At 39.9% G+C, this 14,815-nt stretch overlaps 1 long non-coding RNA gene across 1 annotated transcript in view; it reads right to left on the bottom strand.

Moving 5' to 3' along the window:
* The window catches only part of LOC117542794, a 31,571-nt gene extending 17,107 nt beyond the window's left edge, over nt 1–14,464 (bottom strand). Inside the window, exon 1 of the long non-coding RNA XR_004568486.1 lies at nt 14,353–14,464. This is a non-coding gene — a long non-coding RNA (uncharacterized LOC117542794). The remainder of the gene's footprint in view (nt 1–14,352) is intronic.
* Nucleotides 14,465–14,815: the final 351 nt, after the last annotated feature.

Here is a 14,815-nt window from a genome sequence, read left to right as displayed (position 1 = left end):
CATTACAGTTTTGGAATCCAATCATAAACTGAAATGTACAATTAAAGGGCTTTAAATCAGCAGAACAAAAACTCAGATTCACATGAGGCAGAAGTTATAGGCCTATATTTTTCCTAAATAAAAATAGGCTACAACTAATACCATTACTAATAATATTTGTGGATCTTTAAAAACAAAAGCCTACAATATCACTCAAAAACAATTGTAAAAATAGCCCAATTAAGATCTAGATATAAACATACATGCATTTATAAAGCAATAAGAAACACCATCAGTTAGGAAAAAGCCCATAAGATAAAAGTTAATTTTAAGAAGAGATTTAAAGCAAGAAATTGAGTTTGCTTGCTTGAGGTCCTCCTCTAAAACATTATTTGGTAACTGACACATTACTTAAAGTAAAATATTTCCTTTTACAAATAAACTGGAAGAGAAGGGGGATAAGAGATCATTTGTATTTATGTTTACTTTCATATTTGCTCAAATGTTCTTATTATGGGGAAGTACTTACTGGTGCTTGAAAATCAAATATTTACTAAATAGTCAATTCTGATAACATTTTTTTGTTTAAATCATTTGACAAACACATATGTGAAAGAGAAAAATAGATTTATTTATGTTCAATACAATGTAGTAATAATAAAAACAAAACGTCACTAGCCTTAATGGCCCACAATCTTTCAATGTCGTGTTTATAATTACAAACACAAGAAATGTATATCAACTTACTGAACCATGATGTTATGAACCAAAACATTCAAGTTTCCTGTATACAATGAATATTTAGCTATTCAGGTAGCGCATCAAACTCTGAGCCGGTCGCAAGCTTCCACAGTGCGATGGCCACCCTCTTCTTTATAGGTATACACTCGCGGAATGTTGTGTCCTGTCTCTCCATCGCTGGCCGCAGTTTGTTGCACAGGTATACGTAGGTTTCCTCAGACATCCTGAAGTTCTCCACCCACTGAGTGTGTGTGAAAGATGGAACAATCACACCCCACCACTCGGTTGCTCGGTCAAGCATCCAAACACATGGTCTGCGGTGGCAACCTAACTTCTGAAATACACAAACAAAAGCATACATATTTTAATACGTAAAAGTGGTAGCTACAATTAATTAAATACTTGAAACACTTTTGTCATATAATGAGCGTGAAACACTTTGGTCGTATAGTGAGCGTGAAACACATTGCTAGTTAGCGAACGTTAGCTTACCGAGTAGCGTTGTCGTTGAGTCGTCCTGGAGTAGTCTCTGCCGCGTTGTACGATTGCCATAAGTCTCCCCTCAGCTTCTTCTGTATTACGTCTTGCTATAAGCAGCCTTTTCCGAAACAAAGTTGTCCTTCTTGCTGTGGTAAAAAACCACATACCAAGAAGCAAGGACACGATGGCTTCCACATCCTCCATTGTTGTTGTGTCGCATTGAAGATGACATCACGGCAGTTGTATGCAGCGTCGCTCCGCCCGCCAAAAAGTTGACCGCCCCGCCTACACTGCGTTACTATGGTAACTACCCCAGTTCCTAAACTGTAATGGAAACGCAGCATTAAAGTGAGCCGGGCTAAACCAAACCGAGCGAGGCCGAGCGAGGCCTGCAGTGGAAACGCGCCATAAACGACTGAGGAAACGATAACGGGTCCCAAGGTGGATAGAACGGCATACGCAACGCTCTGGGGGGTCAAACAGCTCCGTGTGTGCGCCCTATACGATCATTTTCTGATAATGATTGCGCAATAGCCCCGCCTCTCCCCACCTCTGCTGCTCACCTCCGCGTACCCCGCGCCATTGCTGATGTGTTTCGCCACCAACAACAATGGCGGATCGCAGAGTTGCTATCGTGCTCCGGACGCTACTGACCATGCTACAGTTCTTTGTGCAACATCTACAGCAGACTTACACATCCGGGGGGGATCTTACTCGCTGCTTTTGTGGATATGTAGGCTACTGCAGCTTCAGCGATCATTTTCTGATAATGATTGCGCAATAGCCCCGCCTCTCTCCACCTCTGCTGCTCACCCCCGCGTCAAAGTAAACTGCACACTGAATTCAGATTATTTATCTTTCTCTCGATATGGACATAAACGCGAGTGAAGTCTAATCTGACAGGACGGAGACACCTCTCAAACTACCTAGTTATAAATATGTTTATTTTTACTGTCGGCCGGGTCACTCATTACTGGATCAGCTGCTGCATGAAACAGACACTGGCGCTGTCCGGAGAGAGGGAGGAAAAAGAGAGGCTCCGTGTATTTTATTATTATATTATATAGAGTCGTTATTCATTTGTTTTAAAGCTCAATAAATAACAAAGAAGACATTTGACCGGCACTTTTATAATTTTGTCGGAAGATTTAAACTTTAATACACGTTGACTGGCAAAAAAACTCTGCCCGGTTCCCTCGACCCCCACCGCGGAGAATAAACAGAAGGGCAACCATGACAACCATGCTTCTTCGCTGCTTTTGTGGAGGATGTTACAGCGCCACGTACAGGCTCCTGCATATGTACTGCAGCTTCTCCAGCGGTTGGAGCTAAACGGAGCGGTCTCGTGTGGGCAGACACTATCCAGCAGGGGCGGACTGGGACTAAAATTCAGCCCTGGAAACTGACCCAGTCCGGCCACATGAAATGTCAAATGTTAGAAATCCGCTGTTTATTATTTAAAGTTTTATGTCCGATTTGCTCCTGTTTTCATCTCAGTACACAGCTCCAGTTTGGGCATTGGCCTGTCATCAGATTTCATTTTTAGTTGCTGCTGTAGCGGAAGTTTAGTAAAATTATTTTTGTTGAAATACTCCACCCTCCATAATTGCACTTGCTTCAGTTGCTTGCTACTTTTTAAGGGCAGTGATGACAGTTACAGTACGAACTGAAGTTGATGCGATTTGGTTGGATTGTGAGGCATGACGTGAGCCTCATCTGATTGGTCAATCCCTCCATTTTTTTTCACCAAGGGAAGCCAATTTCGGCTGGCCTCCTCTCACAACAGAGTGCAATCTACTGTTTCACCATAACATCTAGAGGGGCGCTGTTTCACTCTTTGTAAAATACTCAATGAGAATGGGGGAGAGACGGGCCGGAAGAATAATTACCGAAACTAAACGAAGTGTTTTTATGTATTTATTAATATTATAACTACAATACAAAAAAACAGGGGAAGCCTGGCATCCCTTGGCCTCCAGGAGAAAACGCCACTGAGTTCAAGGGATAATTCTCACCCACCTCTTGCTCTTGCCCTGCACTTGTATGTGCCAGTTGAGCTGGTTCTTCCACCAGCTCAACTCTGTCCCTCATCATGAACGCAGGAGGCTGGCTGTATATCTGAACTCGCGCCCACATCATTCTCTTCATCATCTTGCACTTGTTCTAAGCTGCTGCTGCTGATAGTGCTTGTAGCAGCGCTGCTGCCAAAAAGGTCTGTCAATTTGCCACATTTATATGCTTCACCTGCGAGTGACTTCACCTTTTTTTCTCTTGCCTTCTCGGCCCCACCTTTTTCTTTTCGTTTTCTTTGATTTTTAACCATGTTTTTTCATTCTCCCTGTCTGCGGTGGCGTCTAATCCCTTCTCTTCATGTGGCCGATCTTTTTTCTTCTTCGTGTGTGATTATTTGACATAAAAACCACACAACTGCATTAGCGGCCGCTGTCGCCCTCTGTCGGCTGTCAGCGCAATTTAAATGATGACGTTAAACCTTTTTTTTTTTAAAGTGCCGGCCGTCAACGGCGCTTGACGACCGGCCGTTCTGTGGTTCTCCAGATTCTACAGATGGCCAGTCCGCCCCTGCTATCCAGATAACTATTGCGTGTGGACGGAAGCTTGTTTGCGATTGCGTTTGCGTTAATCCTATGCGTTTAGCCGTTTTCGTCCTCGTGTGGCCGGGGTCTCAGGCTCTCTTTGTCTTCTCCCCTCCTCTCCAGTTACCCCTCTGCATTTGTGAATCCTCCAAATTAGATTTCAGCCCTTTTAACCAGCCATCAAGCACTTCGAGATTTGTCTTGGCAGATGAGAAGCGCTATATAAATTAAATGTATTATTTATTTATTATTATTAACCAAAGAGTGTCAAATCCCTGTCCTAAATGTTCTAACAACAATTATGTCAGAGAAAATGTTGCTTCCAGGCAGGTATGCAGCAAGATATGTGCAGTTTACCACAACCAGGTTAGATCCAATCTCACAGTAAAAAGTATATTATTCCTTCATTGTTCTTTTTAAAAATTATCGTTGTCATAACTCTATTTTTGATTGACTCTGATCCTATTGTTGTTGCCTCTGCTGTTGTTTAAAGTTTTTTTATCAGTCCCTCTTTCCTGAAGTCAGCTTCATTAGCTGTTATTTTTGCCGCCGTTTGCATTTGTTTATTTTTTAAACCGTCTTTTAATCCTAAAATCCGGCTATTCAGGTCCACCTCACCGGATGATTTACAATATTTTCTACTGCTATAATATTTCAATGTTGCTGGAACTCAATTCTGTTCTGCAACAGTATGGCAATACATGTATGTAGAGTAGTGTAAGTGGTTATCTAAGGTTTGCTGTTTGAGTTTTTGGAAATGTTACACCTAAGCAGTTAAGGGTATTAGTTTTTTCCACCCATTTACAACAGTTTAAGGTTTTCCCAGTATGAGGTGTTCTGCTTTTCATTTTAAGTTAATCGTTTATTTGGCAGGGCCAATGCACAGTAATTAACACTTAAAACATTACAAATGTGTCAAGCGTAACAGTGACAGATTTAGCTTTGAGCTAATTTCCATCCGCAGTCCCTCACATAAAACATTTAAGAAAATTATATTTTACAAACATAGCAAAAACAAAATACATGATATTCAAAAAGTGCAAAAGAGCAAGAGCAGCATACACAAGTATTTATGACATGGTAATACAATATAGCAGCTACGACATATAAAGTGCAAGAGGAGATACCCCTGTATTAAAGTGCATTTAGCGGTGATTGCACATCTGTTTGTTTCTCAACCATTCTTTGAGTTGACCTTTGAAGCTATTGAGAGTGGGACAATCCCGTATCTCAGTTGGGAGGCTATTCCACAATGAGCTGCCTTTAACGGAGAGGACATTTTGTCCAAAAGTGGCCCGTCTACGGTGGACCTCACAGTCTCCTCTGGTGTCTGACCTAGTGCAGCGTCCAGTGTTTTTTTTGTGGATGAATTCCCCTATTTATAAACATTTATAAATAAAGCACATACTTTTAAAAGACTTAAAATTGTCAAAAATTAAGAAATTGTGTTTTTCAAGGATGGTGGTGTTATGAATAAGGCTTTCTGTCAAACACCTGGATAGCTCTCTTGTACAGCTGTTCTATGGGTTTCAGGTTTGTGGCACAAGCAAACGACCAGTTTGTAAAACAGTATTCAATGTGGGATAGAATCATACAGTGGAGGTATGACTTTGCAGCATTGACAGTTAAGAAAGGTCTAATTTGTTTAAAATGTTGCAAGTTGAATTTAATGGTATTGGATACTTTCTTAATATGTTTCTTAAAAGTCAAGTTTGAGTCCATTATGATGATTGCAAGATACTTGAACTGGGAGACTAGTTCTATTTCTGCTCCGTTTAAAAACACGTTGGATCCTTCGATTTTGACTGGTCGTTTACTGAACATCATGCATACTGTTTTTTTATGTTTAACTGTAAGCAAATGTTGTTCAGCCAGTGTTGAACCTTGTCCAAAGCTTTTGAGAGACAAGATGAGATAATTTCAGTGTTCTTCCCGTGGACAAAGATGACCGCATCATCGGCATACATTTGCACATTCAACTCAGGACATACATTAGGCAAGTCATTAATGTACAGTGAAAAAAGTAACGGTCCAAGAATGGAACCTTGTGGAACCCCAACAGGGTTGACAAGGTAGGGGGATTTGGCACCGTTGACCAAAACACACTGTTTTCTGTTAGATAAGTAAGACTTAAACCAATGTATAGAAACTGCTGAAAAGTTTAAATGAGTCAGCTTTGTAAGGAGCACTTTGTGGTCAACAGTGTCAAAAGCCTTCTTGAGATCAAGGAAGACAGCACCTACATATGGGCTCGTGTCCAACATACATTTAACCTTTTCCACAAAGACACAGTTAGCTGTCTCAGTGGAGTGGTGAGCACGAAAGCCAAACTGCATAGGGTGGAGTGGAGCGAAACCTTTGTCTAAATGTTTGGTGATTAGTTTTGACACCCATTTCTCAACTATTTTAGAGACACAGGGGAGGATGCTGATAGGTCTATAATTGGACATCATTGCCTTATTCCCAGATTTAAAGATCGATGTCACCGTGGCCACCTTCCAGGATGATGGAACTTCCCTCGTGCTGATAGATTGATTCACTAGTAATTGGTTGTATTAGATCGTCGGTATGTGTCTTTATAAAAGTTGGTGTCGTAATCATATGCATCCCTTGCCTTAGAACCTCTTAACCCTGAGATTATATTTTTTACCTCAACCTCTGTGATTTCCTCCAGGTAAAAAACGGGGTGTGTTTTAAACATTGAGGCTTTTTTAGAGACCTATGAAATTGAAGAATAACCATATTTATAATTAATTGCTTAGTTATGTGTTGGATAATATAAGATGCATACATCATTTTTGCCTAACTTTCCCCACTGTTATTCCAGTACTGAGAGCTACATTTTTCTTTATATTAAAAATAATATTTCTAGGGTTAAAAAGTATCTCATATTTATTTGCTACGTATGTATTTTTTAAATATATTTTTGTACTACGGGTATATTTATTTCACCTTCTTATTTGCAAGACGCTATGCAACTAATTATTTGGTGTATCGATAAAACATATCCCATAGGTTTAAATTAGCCAAAACCTAATTAATCCACTTAAGTCCGTGTATTAAAAATAGTATATTTTCATTTAGTTTAAATTCTGACACTGTTTTGACTTAAGAGATGGACAACTAAGTGGGATGTCAGTGGGATTTTAATATTTAAAATATAGATGTGAAAAAATTCATCATAGATTTCAATTTGTAGTACCCAAAACTGTTCTTATTATTTATTAACGATACATTGTATGGTATTATAACAAATCTCAATGTATTATGAATATTAATTATCTTGATCCCACCATCTACATTTGAAATGTTTTTTTAATGTATGTATTCCTTGGTACCTATTGCTTGTCTTTGTCTTCCTCTTTCAATACCATGATATTTATTGTATCATTGAAACATGCAGCATCAAATAACTAATTAAATGTGGTTTCTTGTAAAGTACACAGCTGTCTTTATATTTGCTGTACATGTGGAGCTATTATTAGACCTTAAAAAAAGCTTGATCCTCCCTACTCATGTCCTCCTTCCCTTCCTCTTGCTACAGATTGCTCTGTTTATTCTTGCCTCCATATCTCTACTGTTCCCTCTTTTATCCTCCTGCCACCTCCACCATCCTCTCCCTCCACTTCCCTCTTCTTCTTCACCTCTCCTGTATCATTGTCACTCTGCGTTTCTCTATTTATTCCTCGCCTTTCATCCTGCACCTCATTTCCTGTCTTTTCTCCTCCACCTTGCACTCCCTGCATCATTTTGAAACTATTTTGCTCATCACTAGTACACAATCTCTCTTACATCCTTTCCTCTTCCCCTCACCCTCCTCCCTCCTCCATACTGCTGCATTATTCAGACTGAGTGCTATTTGGAATAGCTTGTTGTCCCAGAGTACCTCTCCTCTTATCGCGCTCCATGAAGCATCGCTGTGGTGTTTAACCCCTCCCTGCCAAACCCCGCCTGCACCAGACACACACACACACACACACACATCCATCAAGTCAGGGCATCACGCCCACAGACAAACTCATGAATTCCTTACATTCATGCCCCTACTGAGGTGAATGTAAAGAAGTGTTCCCCCATTGCTATTTCACACATGATCCTTTTTTGTTCTCCTCTTCCTCAAATACCAGCCAGGGGTCCTCAGAGATCACTTAGGCAGCAGCTGCAGGCAGATGCAGGGCCAGACTACAACAGCATATCGCGTCTTTTATTCATAGCTACCAGCAGCACGGAGCTGAAGCACTTCAACTGGCGGCGTCACAGAAGCAGGGACAAAGTTCTGCACCGACGACGAAAAAGGAAACAAAAGGAAACATATGGTGCATATTTAATGGGCTCAAAAAGCAGGGAGGTCTGAATGAAAATACAAAGGGATACAAAGAGTCGCTTCATAGAAAAAACCTGTGATGTGTAAAAGTAAAAGAGGAAGGAGTATAGATATGAAATGGAGGTGAGAAGGTTGCTGAATTGAGCAATTGTGAGTGTTAACTAGAAAATGCAGTTCCTGCTGAAAATGCGTGCGAATGCTGTAAACTGTGAACATTTGTTGCTGAATTTAGCTGAAAATGCAGAAAAAGCTGAATATGTTATTAGTTGAATGGTCTCTAGGTGCTTTTAGCTACAGAGACCAAGTCAGTGTGTTGCTGAACTTAGCGGGGAAATGCAGAAAAGTGAAATGATTTGAATCCAAATTGCTCAAATGCATTGCAATGACTTTGTTGGAAACTTGAAAGTGAAATGTTAAACTGGATGAGTAGGAAAAATAGTGAAGAAGATTAATATTTAAAAGAAAAGGTTTAAAAAAGGTATAAACAACAACACGTATAGCCTCAATGTCCTGAAATAGCTGAATAAGTTAATAGTTGAATGGTTTCTGTAGCTAAAAGTAGGACTTCAATATTAAATGTAAGTAGTGAATTAATGTTTACAAACACCTGTGTGTGTAAACCCAGAGATCAGAGGTGCAGTGAAAGGAGAGCCTTTCCATTGTTCTGAATGAGGGATAAACCTCTTGCATTTCTAACTTTTGTTGAAAACCGTAGCAGCTATCGGTAAAATGTCAACGCGGAGCATGGCAGGATCCTGGGGAGTGTATCTGTGCTTTTTTCTGTACTTTTGGATCAATAATGTGGCATTTTTGGCAGATTAACTAAAGGTGTGCAGCTGGTGCTGTGATGAAAGATGACGCTGCATTTAGATTGGGTCTTAAAGGAGACATGTTGAAAGTTGTTGTCACTTCATGCCCTCAAGAGGCATTTTGTTTCATTATTTAGTTTAATTATTTTTTATTTTCCAAACTAAGAGAGGTTTTCTTACGTTTTTCATGAAATATTATGTCTCAGGAGTGTAGGGTTTTGGAATTATGGCAAGTTTAAAAAAAAATATGAAGGCGAATTTCAAGCTGTCCTCCACTCTAGCTATGACATCGCGGACTCTAGCCTTAACGAGCTGCGCAATACACACTGGGAACGTTCTCACAACTTTGGCTAACGTTATCTATCTACAGGTTCTAATAACTTTTTTAAGAAACGTTTTAATCTGATGTTCAAAGAACCTTTTGAGGATGCTTATTATTTCAAATAATGTTCCTATAAGGTTTAAGGTTAACTAAGACATAACGACACGTTTTAACTGCAACATTCAGAGGATGTTTTGAGGATGTTATTGAGGCCTGAGATGACAGAACGTTTTTTATAAAACGTTCTTTTAATGTGAAATGTTAACGAAGGTGGAACGTTTTGCCTGCAACATTATAAGGATGTTTTTCGGACGTTGTTGTATTAAAATATTATATATGTTATTTTATAAAACATTCCCTCAATGTTACATGATAACAAAAGAAGAACATTTTCAAAGCAACATTCGGATAATGTTTTCAGGAGGTTATTCTTTTTTTATAAAACGTTCCTGTGATGCGAAATATTAACACGGTCATGGTCAACGTCAGATTTATTTGTAGAGCGCTATAAAAAACAAACTTGTTGCATTTGTTTGAAAAGGATGTTTAAAAAAATCTGATGTCACCACATTTTCCTTTTGAAAAAAACAAACAAGCACGTAATTCATGATAAACTGTAAACAGATATTGCATGTTTGCGGTGGCATGTGTGAGTTCCCAGCTAGACATTTTTGGTTCTAAAACATTCTGAGAATATTACCATTCATTGTTCTAGGAATGTTTTCAGCGGGAAGTTTTAGGGTGCGTTCACACCTGCCTTGTATAGTCCGGTTGAATCTAACCCTGGTGCGTTTAGCCGCTTGGTGCGGTTCATTTGGGTCGGTGTGAACACAATCCGAGACCTCTGAAGTGAACTAAACAACCGGACTCTGGTCCGCTAAAATAGGTGGTCTCGGAGCAATTGCTTGCGAACTCTGGAGCGGTTCATTGCTGGTGTGAACGCAGTCCGCACCAAAACATAGGAAGCGTAGTATTTATGTGTCACAAGAACGCGGGTGTCTTCAAAATCTTTAGCGAAAGAGTCTTTCAAGACATCCGCGGTTGTTTAGTTAAAGAGTGAAGCAGGATGAAGAGTTGAACAGTGTCGTGTAAAGTAAAAATTCTCCGTCAGCTACATAAAAGTAAGAACACCTGTCGTCGGTGAAACGCCCCTCCTTACTGCAGAACGTCTCTCATTATGTGTTAATGTTTTTTAACGGACGTTGTCTGATTATATAATCATATGCGCGGGCCGCTAGTGTCTGTTGATCTCCAGATTAACAGCAGCATGAGAATAACCTGCCGAAAGTGCCGATGCTCCATGGCGGAGGCTCCGGTAGAAATTGCCGGGATTTGCATTTTTACCCCCTTAATGTCTGACCAATGGTTGAACAGCATTTCCGTGCACATGACTTGTGTTTAAAGTTTATAGTCCGTTTGAGTTTGGCCCGTGTGAACGCAAACCGAAAAATGAAACAATGTAACAAACTGTGGTCTGGTGCGCATCAGAAAACTGACTATTAGATGTGAATGCACCTTTAGTTTGGTTCCCAGAATGTTCTTCTGAAAGGTAGGATAACGTTCTTTAAAAACATTCTTGAAATGTTTGGTGATACATTTCTTAAGATGTGTGAGCGCATTGAGACAATTAATAGGATGTACAAAAATGAATTTGCATGCCAATATTCACTCACATGCACTTATAATCACACTAAAGGTATGTAGGCCCACAGTATTCATAATATCATATGTGTAAAATATCAGAAAATAATCACACTTTTTTCTGACTATAAAGGTTATGTCTCGTATGTACAGTGGCGGTTCTAGAACATTTTACATGGGGTGGCAAAGGGGGGGCAAGAGGTCATGTCAGGGTGGCATGGGAGGGCGTACAGTATGTGGTATTTTATACTGTATATAACCTTTTTATTGTTAAATCATGCCCTAAGTGTTCAGACAAACAAACTCAAATATAGTATAACACAGCAGAAAATACACATGAATTCTGCTTACTGTAAGTACAGTAAAAGTACATCACCCATCTCTTTGTTTGTTTGTTTAGAGAGCTAAAGGTGACCTGTGCAGCAACACATTTCAATACATATTTGTTAATACTAAGAGCCGCTAGATTGTGCTGCATTATAAAGTTGTGTATATTTACAGACTGTTGCAAAAACTAAGAAGCTTATAAACATCAGGTTTCAAACTAAAAGAGCCTTACAAAAAAGTAACACAATTAAAGATGTTTTGAGTTTTATTTGAGTTATTAATTTACATTTGTTGTCCAAGAGATGCTGATTTGAAACCGTTGTTACATACAGTTACAGCATTTCCTGTTTCTGCCGGAGAGGGGAGGCCGTCCCAAAGCTTGCTGCTGTATTTATACCCTTAACCCTTAATGGAGGGAACTTCATTCAGCTGCGAGTGTGGCTACAGACGGAGTTTACTCCGTCACGGAGGGGTAGGGTCGAGGGGGTGATTTGGGATTGGGCCGTAGTTTGTCATCAGTGACGTCACTGGCCCAAAACGATACAAGCCTCGATCAAAATTTCACAAAAAGCTTCGGGGATTACTCGACACACGCTCCGAAGCCTCGGCGCAATACGTAACATCACTGTTTCCCACTGCTGCCATAACCAACCTCCACTCCAGGGGCGGATCTACCGGGGTGGCATGGGATGACAACTGCCACCCTAAACAATAGCCTTGCCACCCCAGCTGCCACCCCAGTTGGCATCTTTGTTTTGAAAGAAAAGTTGTGGCTCATCGGACATTTATGAGAGAAAGTCTCTAATGTCCGAGTGCAAGTGAATGCAGCACAAGATGCACGTCATGTAACTCCTCCCCCGGTCCTGGCGCAAGAGTGGAAATATAATTGGTGGCGAATTCACTTGAACGTGGGGACGGCGCAAAACGAGAAGCCTTTCGGACCCAAGCACTGAAGGAATGAGGTAGTTGCGGTCTACAATGACAGAGAAGAGACTGTCAGTTTGGCTGTACTCAGCATTGAATCAAAACGCACTACAGCTGTTGATCTTAATAAATTTGTGAGGCGTTTTGCTGAACAAACTAGTAATCGCCGCATTCAGCTGTAATAGACATGCCAACTTGATGCTCTGCTCACGGATGACTCGATGAGAATAACAAACTGTTAAGATGATGACCTTGTATGCGTGTATATATTTTTTTTCTTTGAGGAGGTCTGCCCCCAAAAAACAGTTTTAAGTCCTGAGAAAGTAAAATAAGACGGTGTGTAAAACTACACTGCCCAGCCAACAGAAAGTAACCACTTTGATTTAACTAGGCCAGTAGGTAAGGACCTTCCACTGGATAATAACTGCAGCGATGTTTTAGCTGAATACACGTTTAACCCTAACTGATGCAGTTAGTCACTTCTTTAATGTTTGTTCTTTCTGATGTAAAGTCAAGGTTGTAACTGTATATCAATAATGATATAATTACTTGTTTTTCAAATTTGAAGGAGGGTGAGCAAGCATCTTGATGAACATTCATCATTAACTCCTCCAAAAAATATAGTTTATTCAATAATAAATGAATATGTGAATCATAACAGTTCTTCACTATATCTGTAAAGCGTCTTTGAGCATCTGTAAAAACGCTAACAAATTAAATCTATTATTATTATTATTATTTATTAACAGTGATTGACAGCTGATAGGAATAATATGATTGTTAATAGTATCATATTCATTCAGACAAACATCGATGAGACAGTTCATTAATGTACTTATTGCAGCAGTCTGCATAGATTTGGTACCCCTGCTGGTCTAAGAGTGAGACAAACTCATTCAGTTATTGTTCAGTTAAAATTCATTAAATTACGTCTGCCACCTTATATGTAAGGCTTTACTGATGTGCCACAATAATATCACCTATGTGATTGAGTTAAAATATTAATATTGTGGCTTTCCAAGTTAACATTGATTGTAGGGGTGTAACGGTTCACAAACATTTCGGTTCGGTACGTACCTCGGTTTTTAGGTCACGGTTCGGTTCGGTACGTTTTCGGTACAGCAGAAAACATTATCACAAAACATTAAAATACATGTTTTTATTATTATTAAACTGTGACTAATGTATTCAAATAAATACAAAATATAGTAAAATAAACATTAAGGTGCAGCATTTCGATGAGCTGAAATAATCTGTATTTGAACTGTACTAGCACCTAAGCAGCCAGCTTGACATTAGGACTTGCTTGTCATTGTATTTTCATGTTGTTTAAAGAAAGATGAACTTGTCCACATTGCTTGCTGAAAGGGCAGATCTGCTGGCACTAACAATGTCTCCTGCTGTGGAGAACACCCTCTCTAGGGACAGAGGTAGCACAGCCAGGTAGCGCTTTGCTAACATGGCAACATAAGGATATTTGGCATTTGTAATAGCTTTGGCTCGGTCTGAACTCTTTGCGAGTGGTGGAGGCTTACATGCTAGCGGGAGTTGGGTTTGCACTTCAGTCTTTTTTCTTTTGGTACCGTACCGGTGATATTCACATTCGGGTGATGCCTTTTCAAATGATTGTGATGTATTGCCAGCCGCGTAACCAATGTTAGTTGAACAATGCCGACAAACAGCTTTGGTTCGGTCCACCTGTCTTTGTCCGTCATCCTTGTACGTAACTGCAAAACCAAAATGTTTCCAAACCGGAGATTTCAATGATGCTAGAGGATTTTCAGCTCAACTTTATCTGCGTTCGCCATTTCGACAGTTCCTCAAATTACTGACTACATTTGAAAGCATCCCTGTGACCAGCTCTCATAGTATGCCTCTCGTCCAATGAAATGACTTGGTCGCTCTATGATATAGATTACTTCCAGAAAGTTGTTCATGTTCTCGATTTTTTACGTTTAACGCTATATTCGTTCGGTACACACGTGTACCGAACCGAAGGGCCCGTACCGAATAATTTCAGTACGGGTACGTGTACCGTTACACTCCTAATTGATTGATATGATTGCGATTTAAATCAGCATATACTTCTGTCAGGGGATGTCACCCCTCAAAATCTCCTGCCACCCTCTTGCCACCCCATGAATATTTGTCTAGATCCGCCCCTGCTCCACTCCCAGCTCCCCTTTTCTAATAAACAAATGTTACGCTCACCAGCTGTTTCCGAGTCATCCTTTTACATGTGTTAATAGTCAAATTCCAAGTAAACGGACCACATTTGGAAAAAATGTCCTCTCCGTTAAAGACAGCTCTTTCTGGAATAGCCTCCCAACTGAGATACGGGATCGTCCCACTCTCAATAGCTTCAAAGGTTAACTCAAAGAATGGTTGAGAAACAAACAGATGTGCAATCACCGCTAAATTCACTTTAATACAGGGGTATCTCCTCCTGCACTTTATGTAGCTCTTGTATCTTCTCTTGCACTTTATATGTCGTAGCTGCTATATTGTATTACCATGTGATAAATACTTGTATATGCTGCTCTTGCTCTTTTGCACTTTTTGCATATCATGTATTTTGTTTTTGCTATGTTTGTCAAATGTAAATTTCTTAAATGTTTTATGTGAGGGACTGCGAATGGAAATTATCTCAAAGCTAAATCTGGCACTGTTACGC

This window comes from Gymnodraco acuticeps, unplaced genomic scaffold (assembly GCF_902827175.1).
Source record: "Gymnodraco acuticeps unplaced genomic scaffold, fGymAcu1.1, whole genome shotgun sequence".
In the NCBI taxonomy this organism is placed as follows: Eukaryota; Metazoa; Chordata; class Actinopteri; order Perciformes; family Bathydraconidae; genus Gymnodraco; species Gymnodraco acuticeps.
Note: the sequence above shows the minus strand (reverse complement) of the source record. Positions and strands in the feature narration are given on the sequence as shown.